The sequence below is a fragment of the Apium graveolens genome, chromosome 7, assembly GCF_009905375.1.
Source record: "Apium graveolens cultivar Ventura chromosome 7, ASM990537v1, whole genome shotgun sequence".
NCBI classification, from domain to species: Eukaryota; Viridiplantae; Streptophyta; class Magnoliopsida; order Apiales; family Apiaceae; genus Apium; species Apium graveolens.
In genome coordinates this window covers 112,342,027-112,349,997 of record NC_133653.1, presented here as the reverse complement: position 1 = coordinate 112,349,997, position 7,971 = coordinate 112,342,027, and the positions used below count along the sequence as shown (strand labels likewise).

Below are 7,971 nucleotides of genomic sequence, written 5' to 3'. Positions count from 1 at the left end.
TTGACACTCGATGTACTGTCTGGTTCATGAGTGACTAACTTCCGTGACGTTTCTTCATGTCTTGACTTTGACACTTTGATTTTCTTTAGATTAAATCCTTGTAATTAATTGATACCCTGACGAGATCTCTGTCACTTGATCAAATCCACGATCTTGATTTATATCACTGAGGCATGATCAACTTCTTGAACTTCTTCCAGTGAATTAACTCCTCAAGTCTGTAGATGAACCTTGTTTCTGAATCCTTTGACAGATATTACTTTGCGAGATCTCTCTGACGGTCGATCCACTATTTACTTATTACATTCTTATTTGAGTTGAGTTGAATCCTCGTATATACAAATAGGTCTACGACATATGACTTACAAAAATCATGTCCTAATGGAGAGGATCTACGTGTATTTAAATTTTATGTTTAATCGTACAAATACCAAAATAAATAATATATCGAAGATATCCTTTCAATCTTCCCCTTTTTGGTATTTTCCAAACAAACATAAAATTTAAAATTTTCAAGTGTGTGCTTCCTCTTGGTGTATGCATGAATTTTAAAAATATTTTTGCACATACAGTTTGTGGGACTAAGCTTAATTCCTCTCTTAGGATAATTCTTGCAAAAACCTTGTTACTTTTATCATATATATAGAAGCACAATGTTATTCCTGCAAAAACCTTGTTAGTTTTATCATATATATAGAAGCACAATGTTTTAAATAGCAACTTCTAAGGTTTTGAAAAATTAGGAAGGGTCCAAATTCTCTTCCCCTTTTGTTTGGAAGATATGCAAAAAACATTATCAATATATGTATGGCTCAAATATTATTAGCAGTATTAGTTTGATACATAGTAAGTACAAAATATTGTAGCATGCACACATGGTAAGAGAGTATTTATCAAATAGAATTTAGAGATCAAAGAGTATAATATAAACTTGGATGTTGATTACTCAATAAGTTTTAGCAAGTATGCATTCAGATTGTTAAAGTGACTGTAAGCAATCAAGTTATGTTTGATTTAGATTGTGATCATACCATACTGGCATCCATTTATCATATTACATCTTAGTCAAGCAATACTCAATATAAGAAGACATGCAAGAGTTTTTATAAACTATACTTGTAAGTTTATATGATTCAAGCTAGAAGATTTTGATGAATAACAATATGCATTTGATCAAATGATATTTCATTTGTGATCAAGAAAAATATCTATTAGTACAAGTTAAGATTTTGAGAAAAGCTTTAAGGTACTAGAAACCAGATTGTTATGCAAGACTTTTTATTAACAGAAGATATGATTGTGATATCAAAAATTCAGTCAATTTAAAAACACTTGCATAAGATCAATTTGGTGTTTTTACAGAAAGAATAGAAGTACAAATTAATCCTGATTTGAATTTGTATATATATTTCCTTTTATAGATCAGTTTCATATACATGTCATTTAGCTGACTGAAAATTAGTGTATAGTAATCCTTGTTTAAGTTAAAGAGAGTTGCCAAACTATAAGCTACACAACTTTTCATTCAACATTACCTTATACATTCTAGTATAGTACAGTATAAAAATTCATACCATTATCTATTTTTACAGAATAATCTCAACAGCTAACCAATTACAAGATCAAATTCTAATACAATCTAGTCCCTTTCTATCATACAGACTACATATTTTACATATTTCTTCAAGCTAATACATTCTATATAGAAGAGGCTAAACTGACTTATACTAACCATACATCAAGTCTAATCCATTGAACTAAGTACATAATCTGAAGAGCTATACATGTTCTTACCTTGTCAAAACTGGATGCTTATAACTTCAGGTTGGTTTTAAAGAAAAACACAACTGTATACCCTACTTACCCGGGGGCTAAATTTGGAAGGTGCAGCTGATCAACACAGGTTCTACTCTCAGTAAGTCCATGCGTTATTCCCATGAGATGTATGAAATAATGTCTACTCAAATGAAATACTAATCCCTCCCACTTAGCATGCCTAATGACCCTCTCCACTTCACCAGTTAAGTTCACACAAATACTAGGCTGAACATTCTTGACTAAGTCAAGGAATTTATTGGAATTAGAAGGGTTAGCAAGGTCTGGTGGTGGAGGCTTAGAGGTGTTAGGGTTTGTATTTGTGTTTGGTTCCTGTCTTAACTTTGATAGACTCTGGCTTGAAAGGGTTTGGCTGGTCTAGGGTTTGGAGAGTGAGGAACTTGAAATTTCCTACTCTGATAGAAGGGGATAGTGTGATTTTTGAAACCTTTTCTGTGGTTTCTTAGATGAGATGGCCTTTGGTGACTGTTTCTTGGATTTGAAAGGTTCATAGTTTTGAATGATGAGGATTTGTGGTGAAGAAAATGTTTCTTTTCCATATCTTCCAGCAAATATGAATTTGTGATGGCTGGTTTTGGCTTAGGGTAGAATGGCCTAGCATTTGGGTTCATAACTGATGAAGTGAAGTATGCAAATAAACTGTGTTTGTGTGTGAATGCAGCAGATGTAAATATAAGTATATAAGCATGCAAATAGCACAAAATTCAATATCAGTTAAGAAAATAATTTTCTGTAAAGTAGCTTTTACTGTTTATGAATAATGATTTTCATTAAATGCAATTTGCAAAGAGTTGATGTGCAGATGCATGGTTTGCATAATTCCAGATCCTAGAGATGTGTATAATGCAGCTAAGGTATGATGTTTGATAGCTGACATATACAAATAGTGACAAATAGTACTAGAAGATATTGTTTTAGTACTGTTAGAAATATAAAAAGTACACAGATTTGGGAGAATGTGTGACATAAAGGTGAAATGTAGCTCACTCTACAACATAGAAACTAGCAAGTGACAAACAATGCATTTAAGAATGTTCGGTTTTGAGAAAAGATCAGTGCAGAAAGGTTATCACTTTTTGACAGAAATTAATTTTCTGAAAACATTTGAGTTCAAATAAAGAATGTTGCATTCATTTCTTTGGGTAGCCTGTGTTGAATGAAATGTAACTCAGGGAATGATATGCACATTTAACACAGAACAATGCATCTAAATTAATGCACAATCAGTTTCATTTAGTTCAAATAATATTCAAAGTCACACACACTCACAAAATAATCAGGATACAAGTAACAACAGATATAACACATTAACTGCAATGATTTTAACTGAATTTTCACCTAGAATTCTAAGTGCCATTAATCACAGCAGTGATCCAGATACAGGGATGCTCAAGGCTCCCCTTCCAGGTCTTTCAGTGAGGGCTGGTGTGTGAGTGATTAATTTTATCTTTGTTAATCTGAGATTACACAAACCAGTCTTGATTATACCTTACCTGGGTACTTATGACTGCACAAGCAATTGTAAAATGCATAGTATAGTAAACAATGTTGCACTCAAGTTCACAGATCATTTATGTATTCAAGTAAGTATGATGCACATAGACTTAGTACACATTTCAATAGACAAGTAGAGATTGAAGTTAACAAGACAGTTCTTATCCATATACATAGTATTTAGCTCAAAACAGTAATCAGGACAGCTTGCATATATTAAGGTGTTTAGATATGTAAATAATTTTTTTTTACTATATGAAGAGCTTTTATTAATATAATTTAGGGCACATACTTATACAGACTAATTAGTTAATTACTATCTTAGTAAGTATAGGTTAATCAGGTAGATTTTCAACAATCAAGATTTTATTAAGAATAATCATAGATAACATATAAGGAGTCCAGTTCAAGCAAGCAAGAAAGACTATTAATTGATAGATTATACTTAAGTATATATTTTAATTCAGTATACCAATTATCATACATTCAATAACATTTTATCATTTAAGACCACACAATCATACTATATCTTAGCATTAATGCACATAGATCACACAAGATTGAGTTTTGCACAGTCTTAGGATAATCACAATGACTTCACAGTTGACATAATCAATTAAGTTCATATTTCTGTCTATAATCATCATTCATAAGTTATCTTTTAAATTGCCATAACATATGTTGATTTTCAAAGAAAACACATACTACATTCAATTGTATAGGTTTAGAGACAACTGAATCACACTTGATGATTAATTCGAATATCAATTTCAAATGTCACACAACTTTTCAAGCACATGGACATCTCACATAAATCATACAAACATCTTTCTTCAACAAGATAATCTATTTTCGAATTTTTGTTGAGTGGCATTTATGACACTTTATTATGCTCTAATAAGCTTTGAATTGATGCATTTCTACTCAAGTTGTTAAGTGTTTTAACGTGTTTTTGAGTGTTTTTGCATTTCAGACATTATCTAGGTAATTAGGTGAATCAGCATTATTTTGGTGCTAATTTGGTGTCAAGGTGGTGTTGGAATAAAAGCTCATTAAAGCCGGCTCGAAGCTGCAAGGAAAATGGAGAAAATAATTTCTGGCACAAGCCCAGCACGCCCGCGCTGATCAAGCCGCGCCAGCGCCCGAAGTACGAAAAGCCTGCGCGGCCGCGCTGATCAAGCGCACGACCACGAGTGTTTTTGCATTTCAGGCATTATCCAGGTAATCAGGTGAATTAGCATTGTTTTGGTGCTAATTTGGTGTCAAGGTGGTGTTGGAATAAAAGCTCATTAAAGCCGGCTTGAAGCTGCAAGGAAAATGGAGAAAATAATTTCTGGCAGAAGCCCAGCGCGCCTGTGCTGATCAAGTCGCGCCCGCGCCCGAAGTACAGAAAGCCAGCGCGCCCGCGCTGATCAAGCGCGCGACCGCGCCGTGTCGGGATGACAGATTCCTGTATCTACTTGGTTTGTGGGAGGAAGAATTCTACACTACATGGGGCTGCTATATAAACATCTTTAGGTCATCTTTAATAATATATCAATATATATCAAGCCAGCGACATGTCAAGGAGAGCCGTGAGAAGACCGCTTTAGCACGATTCAACGATGACGAAGAAGATCTTGTTTTTACTTGTGAACCTTTATTTTAAGTTGTATTTGGATGCTAGTTTTCTTACTTGTGAACCTTACTCTTGTTTCGTACTTGGTTTATTTATTCGTTATAAAGACTATGTTTGTTATATCATGTTTTCATCGGAACCCACGTTGATGATGAGTCTGATTATGGGCTAATCATTATCGTGGGGTTCTAGCAGATTTATTTATGGATTTCTTTAGTTAAATTGTTTGATGCCTTAGTATGTGGTGATTGTATGATATCCTAGTATTGGTTGTGCGTATTCGTCTTATGAGCATCGCGAACTTATAAGATAGTGTGTTAATTCTTAATGAAGCGAAAGTGAATTTAAGGATTTAGAACTTGCCATGCTAGCATAGGTTCATGTAGTTGTTATGCATGATGTGTAGGTAATTTTAACCATCTTACTTGCCCTGTGTAATCAAGATAGATAACTTGTGCTTAAACTGTTATGTTGTCAAATTCTATAGACATATAGGGTCTCAATATAATTGGTGTCTATTCAGCTTCTATCTCTTTTGTGGATGTCTGGTAGTATAGTACTCGTGCAACGAAAGTTGGCGTTTATCAGTTTCGTGTTATCTAATTAGTGTCATCACCATTGTATGCCAAGGTTAAGGACAATAAGGCTATTGAATGAAGTATTTGATGAAGTTAGAATCCCATGTTTGTCATATATATATTAATTTAGTCAATATTAATCTCTTAGTTATAATTGTTAGTTTAATTCTTAGTTATAAACAACCTCAATATATTATCATCTTAGCATTGAATAATAACCATACATTGTTGCTTAAGTGCGTGAATTAATTAGTTAACCAATGCAGTCTCTGTGGGAACGAACTAGAAAAGATTCTATACTACTTGCGAACTCGTATACTTGCGTGTATTATTAGCGCGTGTTTAGCGACTAACAAGTTTTTGGCGCCGCTGCTGGGGACTGCAGTGTTAATTTATAGTTTATGTGCTTTCCATCAGTGGTCATTAAAGTTTATTGACTCAGACATTGTTACTTATCTGTTTCCTTGTCTTATTTCAGGTACTCTAGTGAGGGTGTATGTATACGCGTTCGCGTACTCGTAAGAGAACACTGGATAAAGCCGAGGAAGAAGTTGTGGTAGTTCGTAAGGAAGTTTTCGAGGAAGAAAAGAAGGTAGAAGAATAAGAGAAAGTTGAAGAACCAGCTTTAGTAGAGATGGGTGATCAAGCGGAAAATCTTAAGGCTTTGATGGACTATTCTCAGCCTAAGATTAATGACATTCAGTCAAGCATCATCAGACCAGCCATCAGGGCTAACACTTTTGAGATCAAGTCAAGTACGATTCAGATGATACAGAACTCAGTTCAGTTTGGGGGTTCTCCTACTGAAGACCCCAACATGCACATCAGGGATTTCATCGTGATCTGCGACACTTTCAAGTTCAATGATGTGACTGAAGATGCTATCAAGCTACGCCTCTTCCCATTCTCTCTAAGGGACAAGGCTTAGTGCTGGTTACACTCTCTGCCAGCAGGATCTATCACCACTTGGGAGGAGCTTGTGCAAAAGTTTCTCACTAAATTCTTCCCCATGGCGAAGACGACTGTAATCAGGAATGCTCTTACCCATTTTGTTCAGCAGACAGGAGAATCTCTGTGTGAGGCTTGAGATCAATATAAGGAGATGCTAAGAAAGTGCCCACACCATGGCATGCCTGATTGGATGATTATTAACTATTTCTATAAAGGATTGGGTGCTACTTCGAGACCCATGCTTGATGCAGCATCAGGAGGAGCCTTGTGGGCTAAAAGCTACGATGAAGCTTATGAACTTATTGAACTGATGGCTGCTAATGAGTACCAGAATCCTTCCCAAAGACTGACTTAGGGAAAGTCACAGGAATTCTGGAGTTGGACGCAGCAACTGCTATCGCTGCCCAACTTAAGGCTTTGACGATGAAGGTGGTCACCTTGGCTAATTATGGAGTTAAACAAATCGCTAGTGTCTGCGAGCTTTGTGCTGGTGCCCGTGAGACTGATCAGTGCGCAATTTTTAGTGAATCAGCTCAGTTTGTGAGCAACTTCCAGCGATCGCAACAACCAATGCCAGCCACTATCATCCCAACAACCACAATCATCCTAATTTCAGCTGGAGCAATACTCAAAATGCGGTTCAACAGCCTTATCACCCCCTTGGTTTTCAGCAACCACAGTATGCAAATAGACAGCAACTCCAGCTCAACAAGCCAATGAAAAATCTGAATTAGAGGAGTTGAAGCTTATGTGGATGAGTCAAGCTGTTTCTATAAAGATCTTGAAAAATCAGATTGGGCAAATTGTCAATGCCTTGCTAAATCGTCAGCCTGGTACACTACCTAGTGACACCGAAGTGCCAGGAAAGAGGAAAGCTAAGGAGTAGGTAAAGGCAATCACTTTAAGGTTTGGAAAGGTGGTGAATCCTGAACAAACTCAAGAGTTGACTAAAGAAGCTGAGGCTGAGAAAGAAGTAGAGCAGCAGGATGAAAAAGTGGAACCAAAGAAGACTACTGTTGAGCACACTCCACCTGAGGGTAATACATGGGAGAAACAGATCTATCCTCCACCACCTTTTCCTAAGCGGCTACTGAAGAAAAAGCTGGACAAACAATTTGAGAAGTTTCTGGAGGTGTTCAAAAAACTTCATATCAACGTACCTTTCGCTGAGGCTCTTGAGCAGATGCCTAGTTATGCAAAGTTTATGAAAGGTATTCTCTCTCGGAAGGTGAAGCTAGATGATTTAGAGACTGTTTCTCTCACGGAGGAATGTAGTACTGTGCTGACAGAAGTTACCTCCAAAGCTTAAGGATCCAGGAAGCTTCACTATTCCATGTACTATTGGACAGGTGTCTTTTGACCGATGCTTATGTGACTTGGGAGATAGCATCAATCTGATGCCTTTGTCAATCTTCAAGCAGTTGGACTTACTTGATCCCGAATCGACTTATATGACCTTGCAGTTAGCCGACCGTTCTATTACATATCCGCGAG

The 7,971-nt window shown here is 36.1% G+C and overlaps 1 non-coding gene across 1 annotated transcript; it reads right to left on the bottom strand.

The window, feature by feature from the left end:
- Window positions 1–6,550: 6,550 nt before the first annotated feature.
- LOC141676234 (small nucleolar RNA R71) lies at window positions 6,551–6,657 on the bottom strand. The gene has a single exon (XR_012556834.1). It is a non-coding gene; the product is annotated as a small nucleolar RNA R71 (small nucleolar RNA).
- Between the last annotated feature and the right edge of the window lie 1,314 nt (window positions 6,658–7,971).